This window comes from Eriocheir sinensis, unplaced genomic scaffold (assembly GCF_024679095.1).
Source record: "Eriocheir sinensis breed Jianghai 21 unplaced genomic scaffold, ASM2467909v1 Scaffold476, whole genome shotgun sequence".
Taxonomy (NCBI): Eukaryota; Metazoa; Arthropoda; class Malacostraca; order Decapoda; family Varunidae; genus Eriocheir; species Eriocheir sinensis.
In genome coordinates, this window is record NW_026111805.1 from 66,608 (window position 1) to 85,000 (window position 18,393).

The following is an 18,393-nucleotide window of genomic DNA, read 5'->3' on the forward strand; positions in this document are numbered from 1 at the left end:
GCCTATTGCTCCGGTAGGCTTGCTTGAGGGGCCTGGATGATATTCGACATCAGCCCGTCATGGCGCAGGCTAGAGAAGATGACCAAGAGTCAGTTAAAAAAACAATATTACCAGTAGAACGCCCACTGCGGAACACATGCTGGTGATCAGATAGAAGGTCAGAAGTGGAGAAGCTTATGAATTTTCCAGTTAAGTATAGATTGAAAAGCTTTAGATTGACTTGAAATTAATGCTAAGGGACATGGGTTTGAGGGACTGGAACGGTCACACATCTTATGTACAGACTGTATGTAGGCTTACTTACAGCGGGAAGGAAAGGTAGAGGTTGAAAAGCAGATACGAAAGAGTTTGACCGGGCAGGGAGTCAGCACAGTAGCACAATGTTTGAAGGCAAAAGGAGACACTATCAGGTCCATAAGCCTTCTGTGGATTGATGCGGCCGTGCTGCCGTCAGGATTACGGAGAGGAGCGAATGATGAAAAACTGAAATTGGAGGAGATATTTTTCGCTAGGTGCCAGAAGTCTTTGGAAGAATTAGAGAAGTTGAGGTACTTGCTATATATATTTTTTTTTACAGCAGAGGAGTCAGTTCAAGGGCATAAAAAAAGTAAAAAAATGTGAAGAAAAAACCCGCTACTCACTGCTCCTAAAAAGAGTTAGAGGAGTGGCCGAAAGATAGGTCAATTTCGGGAGGAGAGGTGTCCTGATACCCTCCTCTTGAATGAGTTCAAGTCGTAGGGATGAGGAAATACAGATGAAGGAAGATTGTTCCAGAGTTTACCAGCGTGAGGGATGAAAGAGTGAAGATGCTGGTTAACTCGTGCGTAAGGGATTTGGACAGTAAAGGGATGAGCATGAGTAGAAAGCTATGTGTTGCAAGGCCGCGGGAGAGGGGGAGGCATGCAGTTAACAAGTTCAGAAGAGCAATCAGCATAAAAATATCGATAGAAGTTAGAAAGAGAGGCAACATGGCGGGGAAATTTAAGAGGTAGAAGACTTTCAGCAAGAGGATAAGAGCTGATGAGACGAGGAGCCTTAGACTCCACTCTGTCCAAGAGAGCTGTGTGAGTGGGACCCTCCACGCGTGAGATGCATACTCCATACAAGGGCGAACAAGGCCGCTGTAAATGGATAGCGGCTGTACGGCTGTGCGAAGAGATATGAAGTTTCCAGTTGAGAATTTAAGTTAAGGATAGACCGAGGATGCTTAGTGTTGAAGAAGGTGATATCTGAGTGTTTTCAAAGAATAGGGGATAGTTGTTTGGAAGATTGTGTCGAGTGGATAGGTGGAGAAACTGTGTTTTTGAGGCATTGAAGGACATCAAGTTCTTCTTGCCCCAATCGGAAATAATAGTAAGGTCTGAGGCTAAGCGTTCTGCTGCCTCCAGCCTGGAATCGTTTAGTTCCTGTTGGGTGGGTCTTCTATTAAAAGAAGTTGAGTAATGTCGAGTAAAGTCATCGGCGTAAGAATGGATAGGACAGTTCGTTTTGGAAAAAATCATCAATGAACAACAGAAAGAGAGTTGGAGATAGGATAGAACCCCGCGGGATACCACTGTTAATAGTCCTAGGGGAAGAACAGTGACCATCTACAACAGCAGAAATAGAACGGTCAGAAAGGAAACTGGAGATAAATGTACAGAGAGATGGATAGAAACCGCCGGAGGGTAGTTTGGAAAGAAAAGATTTGTGCCAGACCCTATCAAATGCTTTTGATATGACCAGCGCAATAGCAAAGGTTTCACCGAAACGGCTAAGAGAGGATAACCAAGAGTCAGTTAAGAAGGCTAGGAGATCACCAGTAGAATATCCCTTGCGGAACCCATACTGGCGATCAGATAGAAGGCCAGAAGTGGAAAGGTGCTTTTGAATCTTCCGGTTAAGGATTGATTCAAAAGCTTTAGATAGACAAGAAAGTAAAGCTATAGGACGGTAGTTTGAGGGATTGGAGCGGTCACCCTTCCTAGGCACAGGCTGTATGAAGGCATACTTTCAGCAGGAAGGAAAGGTAGATGTTGACAGGCAAAGGCGAAAGAGTGACCAGGCAGGGTGTCAGCACGGAGGCACAGTTTTTAAGGACAATAGAGGGCACTCCATCAGGTCCATAAGCCTTCTGAGAGCTGAGGCCAGAGAGGGCATATAAAACATCGTTCTTAAGACTTTTAATAACAGGCATAAAGGAGTCAGAAGGAGGATGAGTAGGAGGAATATGCCCAGAATCGTCCAGAGTGGAGCTTTTAGAAAAATGTTTAGGAGAAGAGTTCAGCCTCAGAGATAGATTAGACGGCGGTGCTGCCGTTAGGACTAAGGAGAGGAGGGAAAGATTAAGAAGTGATGTTGGAGGAGATGTTTTTGGCTAGATGCCAAAAAGTCCCGGGAAGAATTAGAGAAAGCAAGGTTTTGGCATTTTCTATCAATGAAGGAGTTTTTGGTAAGTTGCAGAATAGCTTTGGCACGATTCCGGGCAGAAATATAAAGATTATGGTTAGCGGGAGTTCGAGGTCTATGTTACCTTTTGTGAGCTGCTTCTCTATCTTTGACAGCACGAGAACAAGCGTGATTAAACCAAGGCTTTTTAGCATGAGGAGAGGAGAAAGAACGAGGTATGTATGCCTCCATTCCAGAGACAATCACCTCTGTGTTGCGCTGGGCACACACAGAGGGGTCTCGCTCCTGGAAGCAATAATCATTCCACGGAAAATCGGAAAAGTACATTATCAGGTCGTCCCACCGAGCTCAAGCAAAATGCCATGAGCATCGCCTCTTCGGTGGGTCCAGAGGATGTACAGGAGCGATAGGACAGGATATAGAAATAAGGTTATGATCGGAGGAGCCCAACGGAGAGATCAGTTTGACTGAGAAAGCAGAAGGATTAGCGGTAAGGAAGAGGTCTAGTATGTTGGGCCTGTCTCCAAGACGGTCGGGAATACGTGTAGGGTGCTGAATCAACCGCTCTAGATAATTGAGGAAAGAAAATCTGTAAGCTTGTTCACAAGGCTGGTCAGTGAAAGAGGATGAAAGCCAAAGCTGGTGGTTAACATTGAAATCACCTAAGATGGAGATTTTAACGAAGGGAGAGTGGGTCAATATGTGCTCCACTCTAGAGTTCAAGTAGTCAAAGAATTTTACATAGTTAGTAGAGATAGGTGAGAGATAAACAGCACAGATGTATTTAGTAATAGAATGACAATGAAGTCTTAGCCAGATGGTGGAAAATTCTGCAGAGTCAAGGTCGTTTGCACGAGAACAAGTGATGTCGATGCGTACGAAGGCGCAACATCCAGCTTTGGATTAAAATTTAGGATAGATATAGTTTTGGATCCTTCTTTTCTTGTATTTAATTCATACATTTTATTTTATTTGCATCAACTTGTATTAAAACAACTGTTTTATCACTCATTAATTACTCCATAAATGATCTCACCGTATCGTATCCCTGGTAGCGTGATCCGGCTTAAGTTGTTATTAGAGACTGGTGTTCGGGGATAAACAAGGGAAAAAGAAAATATACATTTATTTAAAATGAAATGAAAGTAACTGCCTTACGCAATATTCTATGCTCAGACGATCATAACACTCTGGCATATTCAGCAATGGATACAACTTATGACAAACGACTTGTCTTAAACATAATACTACAATATGTGCTCAGTTGTTGCCAATAATAATAACACTCGTTATTCCACAAGCAGTGGTTTGTTTCTCTCTGCTTACATCACAATTATTAAGTACTCTCCTCACAAATCCTAATAACACATTCCTATAGTATAATCTACTACAATTTCACGGAAGCACCAAATTATACCTCACGCAGTGGTTTCTACCTTTGCTCTACATGGCAATAAAATAATCACAATCCTGTCCCACTCACAATCCTCCTACACCTCTTCTCACATTATAATCCCCAGGACAAAACAGTCGGTTTCCCTTAGATTCTCGAATTTCTACTCACGATTAAGATCACAACAGCCATTCTCAGCTGAGTGAGTAGCAGCACTGCTTGAAGCGAGTGCAAGGCTCGGTCTGCCCATGCCACTGTTGTTTAGGTCATTTTTCCTTGCTTGAGGAGGAACTACATCCTTGACACGCCTTCATTTTCTACATAACCAGTAGCCAATACTTCCTGTCAACAACCATTGGCTCGCTCATTATGTTGTATCGTTTACTTCTCCTGCCATTCGTGGTTCACTCTTAAGACACTCCCACAGTGACTTCGCTGTTCAGTTATTCGCTTATAGCGTTTCGTCACACTGCACGTGACAGTTAGAAGGTTCTGAATGGTTATCCACACCTTTTGACCACGCCTACTGGGTATCTGTTTCCTGTATGTGGGTCTGAGTATTTTCCGTAACCTCTCTTAGTAGTGTAAGCGCTTATCAGATGTTTACGACTTGTATATCTGACTAATTACTTTCCTTCCCTCTCCTATCATATTTACAATTCTTGTCTCCACATCTTCCTCCGGTATTTGCCTCTGATTGGGGTCACTATTAATTAACTGTGGAGTTATGGTCTTCTGGGTCCCGATAATAGTAGAACTGAACAGAGTAGAGATTGCTGTCAGTAGCCTCAGAAATCTTTGTTTTGGTGAGGAGGAGAAGATGAGGTTTAGAGAAGGAGATGGTGTTCCACAGAATGAAAATTAGAATTAAGACCGCGAATGTTTCAGAAAATTATAAGAAAGAGGTTCGATGAGTTATCGAGACACTTCTCAGGTCGGCAGCCAGAAGGGGTGTCCTCCCTGGGGGAATTTGTGCCCCCCCCCCCCCCCAAGGAGGAGACTCCGAGGCAGGATGTACGCCATTTTGAATTTTGAATTTTGGGAAAAGATGTGTATTTTATGTGAATGTAGTGTACGTGGTGTGGATAGAGAGAGGATCTGTCTTTAGAGAGCATGCTGAACTACTTTCTGGTGTTGACGAGACAATAGATAACCGTTATTGAGGACATGGGAAGGGTCTTCCTTGCTCTACTGACAGACCTTGCACACCAGCGCTCTTCTAGGCCTTCGTCTCATTCTCACCCTATTCACTTCAGCCTTCCACACTCTTTTCGTCAAACGTTCCTCACCCATTTTTACCATGTTCCCATAGCAACTCAGCACCCTCTGATCCACCTTTTCAAACAGCTTTCTCACCACTTCCGTTCTCAACCTCAAGTCCTCAATACTCACTCAGTCCATACACTTTACACCTTAAATACTCCTCAGTCACCTAATATCAAACAAATCCAACCTCTTCTCGTCCTGTCTCACATTCCACGTTTCGGTCCCATACAGGCTGTGGGCAAAACTACTCCCTAATACAGACTTCTCTTTGCATTCATTCCTAATGATCTGTTGCTTAATACAATTTTCATTGCACAAATACATTTACTTGATTCTTTCAATCTGTTTCCAACCTCCACATCCACACTTACATTTACTGCTACATGCGACCCCAGATACTTGAAGCTCTCAACTCTCCAGCAGCTCCCCATTCAGCCTCACATTCATTCTGCCACCATCAGCATCCCTTAGACATCTCATAACCTTGCTTTTTCCCTGCATACACTCTCAACTTTCTTCTTTCACACTCTGCCAAACTCTGTCACCAGATTTTGTAGGCCCTCCTCACAGTCTGCCACAAGGACAGTGTCATTCACAAATAACAACTGGCTTATCTTCCACTCCTTTATTTTCACGCACCAGTGCCAAGCCCTCACCTTGCACTCTTGCATTCATTTCCCTCACTACTCCATCCATGTACACGTTAAACAGCCACAGTGACATCACACAACTTTGCCGCAACCCCACATTCACCTCGAACCAATCCCTCTCACCTTTACCAACTCTCACACATGCCCAACTATTCCTATAAAATCTTTTCACGGCAGACAATAACCTACCTCCTATTCCATACATCCGCATTACACTCCATAATGCCTCCCTATCAACTCTATCATAGGCTTTCTCCAGATCCATAAAGGCCTCACCGCTTGTTGGAAGGAGAAGGTTGTCATAGGAGTACTTTACAGACCGCCCAACCTTAACAAGGATAGTGGCGCCAAGAAAGTAAGCAGCTGCAAAGGATTAGGAGAGTGAGATCAGAAGTAGGCCAGGACCCGGAGCAGGGAGGGGCGTTAATCTCTGGTGAGGTCACTAGTCAGGTCAGTAGCTTGGAGGGTGAGTACAATAGTCTGGTCATGGAGATTAAACTAGGGTAGCAACAGTTTATACCTCACAGGGAAGTCAGGTCAACAGGTAATTACCCGCGATGGATGACAGACAGGCTAAAAACTGAAATAGGAAGGAAAAGAGGACCATATGTTAGAATCAAGAGAGGGGGAAACTCACCTACGGGACAATTACAACGATTTAGCTAAAACAGTAAAGAAGAACACGCGTATAGCAAAACGAAATTATGAGATTAAAATTGCCAGGGAAGCAAAGACCAATCCAAAGGGTTTCTTTCAACTTTAAAAGACCAAGGTTAGGGATAAGATAGGGCCGCTTAAGTCAGGAGAATCACTGATAAACACAGATGAGGAAATGAGTGAGGCGTTAAACAGATATTTCTTAACTGTATATACCGAAGAAGGATTAGACGATATACCTCAAGGAAAACAGATCTACAGGGGAGAAGAGTTGGAAAGATTAACCGTCATCAACGTAAGTAGGGAGGTCGTGATTAGACAGATAGATAGACTCAAAGTTACTAAGGCGCCAGGGCCAGATGAAATTTTTTCCAGGGTATTAAAAGAATGTAAAGCTGAAATCAGTGGGCAACTAACACAAGTTTTTAGGAAGTCGATAGGATAGACACAGGGGTGGTGCCTGTTTCATGGAGGCGGGCACACGTTATTCCAATATTTAAGAAAGAAGACAAATCTTCAATTCAAAATTATAGGCCGATCAGTTTGACGTCAGTTATACGTAAAATGCTTGAGCCAATAACAGCAGATAGTATTAGGGACCATATTGACAGACATAATTTAATTCACGACTGACAGTATGGGTTTAGGAAAATCGTGTCTCACTAATCCTTTATCCTTTTACAATAGAGTATACGAAGCAGCTGACAATGATGAGAGTTACGATGTAGTTTATCTTGATTTTAGTAAGGTCTTCGATAAGGTACCTCACCAGAGACTGTTAAATAAAGTCAGGGCTCATGGAATAGGAGGGAAGGTTTATGATTGGACTAGGGCGTGGATTTGCGACAGGAAACGGAGGTTACCATTAACGGTAAAAAATCCGAATGGGGTAATGTTACCAGTGGGGCTCCCCAAGGTTCAGTTTTAGGCCCGCTTTTATTCATTCAATGCGCGTAGCCTAAGAAAAGAGTTTGATGAGCTGCGATGTCTTGCTCTGACAGAAAACTTTGACATAATTGCTATAACCGAAACATTTATCGACACCACAAATATTGATTTAAGTTCCGAATACAACATAGATGGCTACAGACTCTTCAACAAAGATCGTGTAAACCGTAGAGGCGGTGGCGTTGCCCTTTTTGTCAAAAGCTATTTACAACCCACTGACAAAACACCAAGAAACAGTAACGTTAAACATTTGTGCGTGCTAGTAAACACTGCAAAAGTCAATTTAAATATATGTCACTTACAGGCCTTCGGGGCAATCACTCGATGCCGATCTTGAAATGTACAGCGTCTTAAGGCAGTCACTTAATAACAGCGACTCACTGATACTTGGAGACTTTAACCTCCCCCATATCGACACTGTCGGGTACAGAAGGTGAGTCCCATAGAATGATCGAATTTTTAGAGGAAAATTATCTAATCCAAATGGTTTCTGAACCAACTCGACAAAATAACATACTTGACCTTGTTATAGCGACCCAAGATAACCTAGTCAGTAATGTCACGGTAGGAGAACACCTCGGTTCCTGCGATCATAAACTAGTGCGCGTTGACATTAGAGCTCAAACATCGGTGACTGAAAATAAAGCAAAGGTGCCCAATTTCAAAAGAGCCAACTTCGTAGAAATCCGACGAAAACTAATAGATATGCAACTATCAGATGATGGCAATGTAGAGGACACATTTGTCCCCTTGTGCGAGAAGCGAATTAACACTAATAAAAGCCCACCTTGGTTTAATAGCGAAATTAAACACTCAGTCAAGGAGAGAAAATTGTTTTACAGGTAAAAGAAAGAACAAAGCACGCCCGAAAACATTAGACTCTACAATGATGCCAGGCGACGAATAAACAGATTAGTGCGTCAGGCAAAGCGTAGATATGAAGAAAATATTGCAGCCAACTGTAAAAATAATCCGAAATCCTTCTTCAGTTACATAAACAACAGAAAGGCAATCAGAAGTGGAATTGGACCTTTAACAAACAGCGACGGTGCACTAGTGACTGACAGCCAACACGTTGCAAACCTATTAAACAATTACTTTTCCTCGGTGTTTAATAATAACAGTCCTCCCACCACTACCACTAACACAACACCAGTACTAAGGTAAATCCCGAGCATGCATTGCCTAACTTTGAAATGAAACCCGATGAAATCCTTAAAGCCCTCAAATCACTTAAAACAAATAAAAGTCCTGGACCTGACAAAGTATATCCAACTCTGCTGAAAGATACAAAGAGCAAAATACTCTCCTCCCTCACAACCGTATACAATATGTCCTTGCGACAAGGCATCGTCCCTTCAGATTGGAAAAAGGCTAACGTGACACCGATTTTTAAGAAAGGAGACAAAAAAGTACCAGGTAATTACAAGCCCATTAGTCTAACTTCGGTTGTAGGTAAGCTACTTGAGGGCATAATTAGAGACAAAATTGTGAGCTACCTTGAAAGCCACTCATTAATTGGGGACTCACAACATGGCTTCCGAAACAAAAGATCCTGCCTATCAAACCTATTAACCTTTTATAACGACCTCTTCACTGTTTATGACGTAACCAAATCACTGGACGTAGTCTGTCTTGATTTCCAGAAAGCGTTTGATAAAGTCCCACATCATAAATTAATTTACAAATTAAAGCAAATAGGTTTTGACGGTCAAGTACACCAATGGATCGCGAATTGGTTGAGCAACAGACAACAAAGAGTAGTGATTGACGGATTTAACTCAGAGTGGGCGCCGGTCACTAGTGGCGTCCCTCAGGGCTCGGTTCTTGGCCCAGTGCTCTTCATTATTTACATCAACGACGTGGATGTTGGACTCAATAATCGCATTAGTAAATTTGCAGACGACACAAAGATTGGTAACTTGGTTCTCACTGACGAAGACAGGCAAAGCCTCCAAGAGGATTTGCACAAAATTTCAGCTTGGTCGGATAGATGGGAGATGCCCTTTAACGTAGACAAGGAATAAGAAGTTCGATTACGAAATGCACGGCGTTAAACTCAAAAGCGTTCAGTGCGTCAAGGACTTGGGGATCAAAATCGCGTCAAACCTCAAATTCTCACAGCAATGCATCGATGCAGCAAATAAAGCGAACAGAATGTTGGGCTTCATTAAAATAAACTTTTTATTCAAGAATAAAGATGTAATACTCCCGCTCTAGAATAGTTTAGTCAGACCCCACTTGGAATATGCGGTACAGTTTTGGTCTCCCCACCATGTAAAGGATATTGCTAAATTAGAAGGTGTTCAGCGTCGGGCAACGAAATGATCCCTTCCTTGCGCAACAAATCCTACGAAGAAAGGCTTTCTACCCTTAACATGTTCTCTTGAGAAACGTCGCCTCCGAGGAAAACTGATCGAATGTTTTAAAATACTTAATGGTTTCACGAATGCAGACAGATCAACATTGTTTATGATCGATGACACTTTGCGCACGAGGAACAATGGCGTAAAACTCAAATGTAGACAAGTAAATTCAGACTGCACCAAATTTTTCTTTACCAACGTTGTGGTGCGAGAATGGAATAAGCTTCCACCATCAGTGGTCCAGTGTAACACGATTGACTCCTTCAAAAATAAGCTCGACCGTCACTTCCTTCGACTTAATATCAACTAGAGTAGAAATGCAACGTTTAGGAGCCTTCTGATTAATGTAAAATCACTTAGGTTTAGACAGACCACCTAGTTTGGACCATGGGGTCTGTGTGGTCTGATTTTCTATGTAAATCTATGTAAATCAATGATATAGACAATGGGATAATTTGTGACATAGTTAAATTTGCGGATAACACTAAAATAGGAGACACAATTAGGACAAGAGAGGATGCTAGAGCACTGAAGGAGGATCTCAACAAACAGTCAGCTTGGTCAGATAAATGGCAGATGAATTTTAGCATCATCAAGTGTTGCGTGCTGAGTGTAGGAACACGCAACCCATTACACGGGTATAGTTTAAAATAGGGCTCACAAGGTATTAGGTTTTATTAACAGAACGGTAACCAACAAAAGTGCAGAGGTCATCCTCAGACTCTACCCGTAAAATTACCACGCTCATACTTATCACCTTTACCTTTGTACAGTGACACTACACATTCACTCTTCCGCTCCAAGGGGACGGCCCCCTCTCTGAAACACTCGTTGAACAGCCTCACCAACTCCACAATTTATATATATATATATATATATATATATATATATATATATATATATATATATATATATATATATATATATATATATATATATATATATATATATATATATATATATATATATATATATATATATTTGTTTTTTTTTGTTTTACAAAGGAGGCAGCTCAAGGGCACAAAAAAAGGAAGCAATAATAAAAAAAAGCCCGCTACTCGCTGCTCCTAAAAAAGAATCATAAGAGGTGGCCGAAAAAAAGGTCAATTTCGGGGGGAGAGGTGTCCTGACACCCTTCTCTTGAAAGAGTTCAAGTCGTAGGCAGGAGGAAATACATATGAAGGAAGATTGTTCCAGAGTTTACCAGCGTGAGGGATGAAAGAGTGAAGATGCTGGTTAACTCTTGCATGAGGGGTTTGGACAGTACAGGGATGAGCATTGTAAAGGGCTAGTCGGGGGGGCGTTTAAAGGGCGTTGATTAAGACTTCAGCTTCCTTAAGGTGAATATATTCGTAGCCTATGTACAGGAGCGTCGGAGCGAGAGTGACTGTCGTTGCGTGTCAGTCGGACTCTCGTGAAGGAGTGACGAGTTACAGGTTGGAAAATAATTGTTACAATTGGTCACGTACGTCAAGGTGACCTCTGCGCACCATCGACATGCGAAGTATACAAAACTGAGACGGTAAACACTGACCTACGACATTCCTATGAGGTGGCGTGATCTATCTGTCGTGGGTTTTTTCCATTGACAATTGTATGCCTAATTCGTGGTGATACTAAATAATAATAATAATAATAATATATTGATATCCTACTATAACACTGCTCGGTCACCTACCAGAGATCGTGACCTCGCGATATACAAAAATCTAAATAGCAGTCTAGTTACCATGAACATACATAGTGGGAGTTTGTCAAGCAGACTGCCTATGATACAATTGCATTAAAACACTGGTTATGTTAGAACATATGTGGAGTTATAATATAAATAGTGAGAGGTAAAACACAACGTGTGTGACATGAAACATAAGAAATCTCTCACAAAATAAATATAAGGACACATGTATAAGAAGCTATCAACTGGCATAGTTACAGACAATGAAACGTTCATCTAGCTCCTAAAAAAAAAATACAGTAGTGAAACACAGTACAATGTTAAGTATAGGAGCAGCCAGGTTTCTGTCCCCTGACTTGTCTGAGAAAAGGAAAAACTACCATGCCAGTGGCCTCCCTGCATCCAGTCGCCTTTTCTGCACCACCAAATAATCATGCAGGACAGAGTTCCTCCTAATAAGGTAGCACATGACGACGAGACTGGCGAACATCAGAAACATTAGTACAAAAAATCCAGGGTACAGGTAGGGGAGGTGCAAGTATTCAGGCAGCGTCTCCTCCACGGTTTCCGCAAACTCTGTTTTGTTTGCGAAAGACAATGAATTAAGGGAATTAGTCACATACGTGATGCTGGAGAAGTGATTGTCATCGAGAGACCGTAGAGGAAACACTCGATGGGAAATATTGGCCGTGAAAACCAGACGGATCCGGGACGGGTACGTTGTTATGTTAGTGGAGCGGATATAGCATGCTTCCGCTATGGCATAGTGACCAGTAACCCGTTGATAAGTAGTACCCTCCGGGCAGATGACCGATACATAGAATGACTGAGGGAAATAAAAATAATGCAGACCCTGAAAGTTCTTATGGAAAACAGGCGTTGGTGTTAGCTGCTTGTAAGGGCACAAGGAAAGAGCGTCAGACGCGTTCACGCGGGTGAGGGCGATCTCGCATACCCCTCCCCGAACTGGTAGGAAGGCAAAGAGAGACGCAGAGCAATAGAATCGCCCGAAGACCGTCTCCTTGCAATATTGCAAGAGTGAGTAGCTACCCGTTGAATACAGAGCGAAATCCTTCGCGATTAGAACAAGAGACGGGGACGTGTCCAGGGCCAACACACTGTCCTTTGCTGAAAAGGGGAACGGGACAATTTCGTGTGCCTCAAACACGTCCGCCGTCTGAAATGGAACATGAATGATTATGGCATCGGGGGTGAGGCTGGACTCAATCAAAGGGTAAAAATATTGACTCATATCTGGGGCGAATAAAGGTGTGAGGCTATAACTTTGATACCCGATATGGACAGTCGTTCTCAAATCGTGCAGAGGGAACAAGGCAGGTGTGACTCTACCGTGCGCTGCATCAAGCATGTTGCTAATAACCTGCTGATTTGCCGTTGCGACAGAGTTAATGACGTTTTCCAATACATGCAAGGCCTGACCTAGGAGGAGAAACTGATTCACCTGGTCGATCTGTTTGACAACTATGTTGATAACCTCTACCATCTTATTAGTTTGCTCTAGCAGTTCCTCAATGTTAGTATGCAATCGCGCAAGTTTTCTACAATTGGCGTTGCTCACCCTGCGATTTCGGGCAGCAAAGGAAAGTACATGAGCGTAGTGGTCCCGCAAGTCGCGTACGTCCTCGTCGGTAGCCGTACCGAAAGGAACTTTGAGGCGGACCCCACGATGTTGAGCAACCCCTCTTTACCGAGAGTGAGCTGAGTGAAATCTATAATCCATGTCTACCTCATCAACTTTTCCCCGGAAGAACAGAATCCTATCCTCCAGTAGTTGAAAAAGAGTCAGAGAGTTGGTAGTAGAAGGTGCCTTTGATTCCCTAGTCTTGGTAGCCCGTATGGCGTCTGCCATGCCGAGTAGTTTTCTGAGACTATCCTGATTGTGTCAGTGGTGTTGGTCAAGGAAGTATATGGATATTTTACGAGGAGCACATCTTCTATGAGGAAGACCTCCTATGTGTGCCGTGAGGGTGCCAGGCTTCAGGTGGATGGGCGTTGTTGCAAGCAGGGAGCCGAGGGACAACAAGATGATCAGAAAACGCAACAGCATGATCTGAAAGTGGTGGGAATGAAGTATTTAAACCCGTGGACTCAAGTTATAGCTATGGGTGGTGGGATTATCTTGTTGAACAATTGACTCTGAGGGGGAATTACCAATATCAAGGTTCAAAAGTGAGGGAATTACTTTCAGACGATCACTGTGAACTTCAAGACTGACTCCACTATTCGACTCGAGAACCTCGAACCGATTTCCCCTGACATTCCGAACACCTCGGGAAGGACCCCACAATTTAGCCCCCAGTTTAGAACTCCTTTCCGCTTGCTGAATCATGACTGTGTCACCCTCTTTAATTTCACCGGGCCGGCCTGTTTGTGTTGTTTTGACATCATTTTAACCTTTGTAGCTTTTAACGTACTCCTAACCTCTGAGTGTATCTTGGAAAACATATACATCTGCTGTTGTGCGTACCTATCAATGTTGTAGAAAGGTTGTTGTGGTTTTGTTAGGAAGTCGTACGGAGGACGTTTCTCCTCCCCATATAAGATGTAGTAGGGAGACTTCCCCGTAGAGTCGCTTACCGACGTATTTATGGAAGCGGCTATGTGCGATAGCCAATCCTCAAAGGCTTTCGATATGTCTAGCGCAACAGAGAACATTTCACCGAAACGGCTAAGAGAGGATAACCAATTCAGTTAAGAGAGCAAGAAGATCGCCAGTAGAACACCCCTTGCGGAACCCATGCTGGCGATCAGATAGAAGGTTGGAAGAAGAAAGGTGCTTTTGAATCTTCTGGTTAAGGATTGATTCAAAAACTTTAGATACACAGGAAAGTAATCCTATAGGGCGGTAGTTTGAGGGATTGGAACGGTCACCCTTCTTAGGCACAGGCTGTACAAAGGCCTACTTCCAGCAAGAGGGAAAGGTAGATGTTGATAGGCAGAGACGAAAGAGTTTGACCAGGCAGGGTGTCAGCGCAGAAATACAGTTTTTAAGGACAATAGGAGGCACTCCATCAGGTCCATAAGCCTTCTGAGAGTTGAGGCCAGAGATGGCATAGAAAACATCATTTGGAAGAATCCTAATAACAGGCATAAAGGAGTCAGAGGGGGGAATGAGTAGGAGGAATATGCCCAGAATCATCCAAGGTGGAGTTCTAACAGAGAGTTTGAGCGAAGAGTTCAGCTTTAGAGACATATGAGACGGCAGTGCTACCGTCAGGATTAAGGAGAGGAGAGAAAGATGAAGAAGTGAAATTGAAGGAGATATTTTTTGGCTAGACGTCAGATGTCACTGGAAGAATTAGAAGAAGCAAGGTGTTGACATTTTCTATGGATAAAAGAAGTTTTGGTAGGTCGGAGAATAGATTTGGCACGATTCCGGGCTGAAATGTAAAGGTCATAGTTAGCGGGAGTTCGAGGCCTCTGCAACCATTTGTAAGCTGCCTCTCTATCTTTAATAGCACGAGAACAAGCATGATTAAACCAAGGATTTTTAGCAAGAGGAGTAGAGAAAGAACGTGGAATGTATGCCTCCATTCCGGAGATAATCACCTATGAGATGCGTTGGGCACACACAAAGGGGTCTCTGAACTGGAAGCAGTAATCATTCCGCGGGAAATCGGAAAAGTACATCCTCAGGTCGTCCCACCGAGCTGAAGCAAAATGCCAGAAACATCGCCTCTTCGGTGGGTTCATCACCATTTTGAATAGAATTTTGGGAAAAGGTGTGTGTTATGTGTGAATGTAGTGTGGTGTAGAAAGAGTGAGGAACTGTCTTTAGAGAGCGTGCTGAACTGTTCTCTGGTGTTGATGAAACAAAAGGGAAACGGCTAGTGAGGACATGGGAAGGGATTTTGAAGGGGTTCAGCACCCTCCTTGCTTCCCATATATCCTTACCGGGAGTAGCTCAAGCCCGTTCGGTAGGTGTCTTCCTATCAACTCATAATTTATATATATATATATTATATATATATATATATATATATATATATATATATATATATATATATATATATAGATATAGATATATATAGATATATGTTTTAGGTAAAGAAAACAGGTCCGGGGGAAAAGTTAACAATAATATATAAAAAAAACGTAGATCACTGCTCCTATAAAAAGTGAAGAGAAGTGGTCAGAAGAGAGGTCAGTTTCGGTTGGCGAGGTGTCCTGGTACTCTCCTCTTGAAGGAGTTCAAGTCGTAGGCAGAAGGAAATACAGATGAAGGAAGATTGTTCCAGAGTTTACCCGCTTGTGGGATGAAAGAGTGAAGATGCTGGTTAACTCCTCCATAAGGGATTTGGACAGTATTGGAATGAGCTTGAGTCATGTGGTATAGGGCGGCGGGAGGGCAACACAGCGATGGAATTTAAGAGGTAGAAGACTTGATGAGACGAAGAGCCTCTTGACTCTACTCTGCACAAAAGAGGTGTAGTCTATGTGTAGCCCCCGACACGTGAGATGCATACTCCATACGAGGACGGACAAGGCCCCTGTATATGGATAGGAACTGTGCGGGGGAAAAGAACTGGCGGGTGGAGAGGTGTCTTGATACACTCTTCTTGAAAGAGGTCAAGTCATAGGCAGGAGGAAATACAGACGAAGGAAGAATGTTCCAGAGTTTACCACTGAAGGGGATGAAAGAATGGAGATGCTGGTTAACTCTTGCATAAAGGGTTTGGACAGTATAGGAATGAGCTTGAGTAGAAAGTCGTGTGCAGCGGGGCCGCGGGAGGGGGTGAGGCATGCAGTTAGCAATTTCAGAAGAGCAGTCAGCATGAAAATATCGATAGAAGATAGAAAGAGATGCAACATGGCGGCGAAATTTAAGAGGTAAAAGGCTGTCAGTAAGAGGAGGAAAGTTGATGAGACGAAGAGCCATATACTCCACTCTGTCCAGAAGAGCTGTGTGAGTGCCCCCCCCCCCCCGCCCCACACACACACACACACACACGTGAGATCCATACTCCATACGAGAGCGGAAAAGTCCCCAATATTGGAAGCATCTGTGCGGGGAAGAAGAACTGGCGGAGACGATACAGAACGCCCAACCTCGAGGAAGCTGATTTAGTAATAGAAGGGATGTAAAGTTTCCAGTTGAGATTTTGAGCTAAGGATAGACCGAGGATATTTAGTGTTGAAGAAGGTGACAGCTGAGTGTTGTCGAAGAATAGGGAATAGGTGTTTGGAAGATTGTGTCGAGTTGATAGGTGGAGAAATTGGGTTTTTGAGGCATTAAAGTGTAATGCCCCGACGAGCTTATTTTCCATCCTTTCTATTTTCCTACGTCCTCTGCGTGTATCGAAACAACACGAGAAATTAATCAAGACAAGGAGAGGGTATTCCCCGGCTGCCTGGGATTGAACCCGCGACCAGCGTGACGGAGAGTCACTCCTTACCGAGTCGGCCAAGAGGTACCCCACTGGCTAAGTGGGTTATGGGAGGCTCGTTCATCAGGCCGTCGCCGCATTACACGGCTTTCCCCCCTATGTAGATTAATTTCTGTGTGTTGACAATGTCCCTTTGAGACATAACTCCACAATGTCCCTTTGAGACATAACTCCACAATGTCCCTTTGAGACATACCTCCAACTCTTCCCATTTTCTATTACCCTCGGAGCATGGGCCATCCTACCTGTTACCCTTCGGAAACTCAACAGAACTGCAGGAGAGGATACCCACCGCTATGCCACCACTGTAATGCCCCGACGAGCTTATTTTCCATCCTTTCTATTTTCCTACACGTCCTCTGCGTGTATCGAAACAACACACGAGAAATTAATCAAGACACGGAGAGGGTATTCCCCGGCTGCCTGGGATTGAACCCGCGACCAGCGTGACGGGAGACCCACTCCTTACCGAGTCGGAAAAAGAGGTACCCCACTGGCTAAGTGGGTTATGGGAGGCTCGTTCATCAGGCCGTCGCCGCACTACAAAAGGACACAAGGTTCCTTTTACCCCAATCGGAAATGATAGCAAGGTCTAGGGTTAAGCGTTCTGCCGCCTCCAGTCCGGAGTCATTCTATACTTTGTTTCATGTTATCTGTCCACTCACAGCGTCAATCTCCATGGGTGTGGCACCTGCGCATTGTAGCTCATGATTGGGTGAAAATTGTCATGTCCGATATCGTTGGCCACGTGCGATTAATGGTCAAACTTTCGTCAGTAATATATATGAATGTTTTTTATGTACAAAGGAACCATGACACGTCCTTATGTACATCCCAAACACGCCGATCTGCATCGATAACACACCATACAGGCACACGAATGACAAGCTTGTGTCAGACAGCGAAGGCAGATCATACGCGAACTAACAACAGGCATAAAATAATAACCTTTATTTCATTCAAGATACAGAAAAATACACCAGGTTATTTAAGTGCAAGAAAAATGTTCTTTAATAATTCCTTGCATGTAAATCACGTGGCTAATACTTGACGCAGCAAGAAACATTACTGATGTGAGGCTTGGCTATTTCCATCGTGTGCTGTACGGCATAGTAGCAAGGCACATCGGCATGTCTGGGATTTATATGCCAAGGTGTGATTTTTTTTGTATACGTAAACATTCAAACATATCCTTGCAAATAAGGAATGAATATTTATCGCCACAGTTTCTTTTCCCTCCATCACGAGGCAGCAATGCGCGTGTGCCACGCCCACACTCGCGAGTGGACGGATGGACCGAACCCGACTACAGCAAAAGTGGCAGCAGCAGTGCCACTGGCACTGACATTGTCACTACCTTGTCATTACCTTTGGGATTGTTAATGACCATTACTACTATTATTAGATCATTATTAATACTATTACAATCATTGGTATTATTATTATTATTATTATTATTATTATTATTATTATTATTATTATTATTATTATTATTATTATTATTATTATCACTACAATTATTACCAGTAATATTCCGTAAACTATTACAATAATTCTTTCCCCTCTGAAGCTTCTCGTGAGGGAAGTTGTCGTGTTCGTCGTCAGTAATTATTGATACATTTAATATGTTTTGGACGGTGAA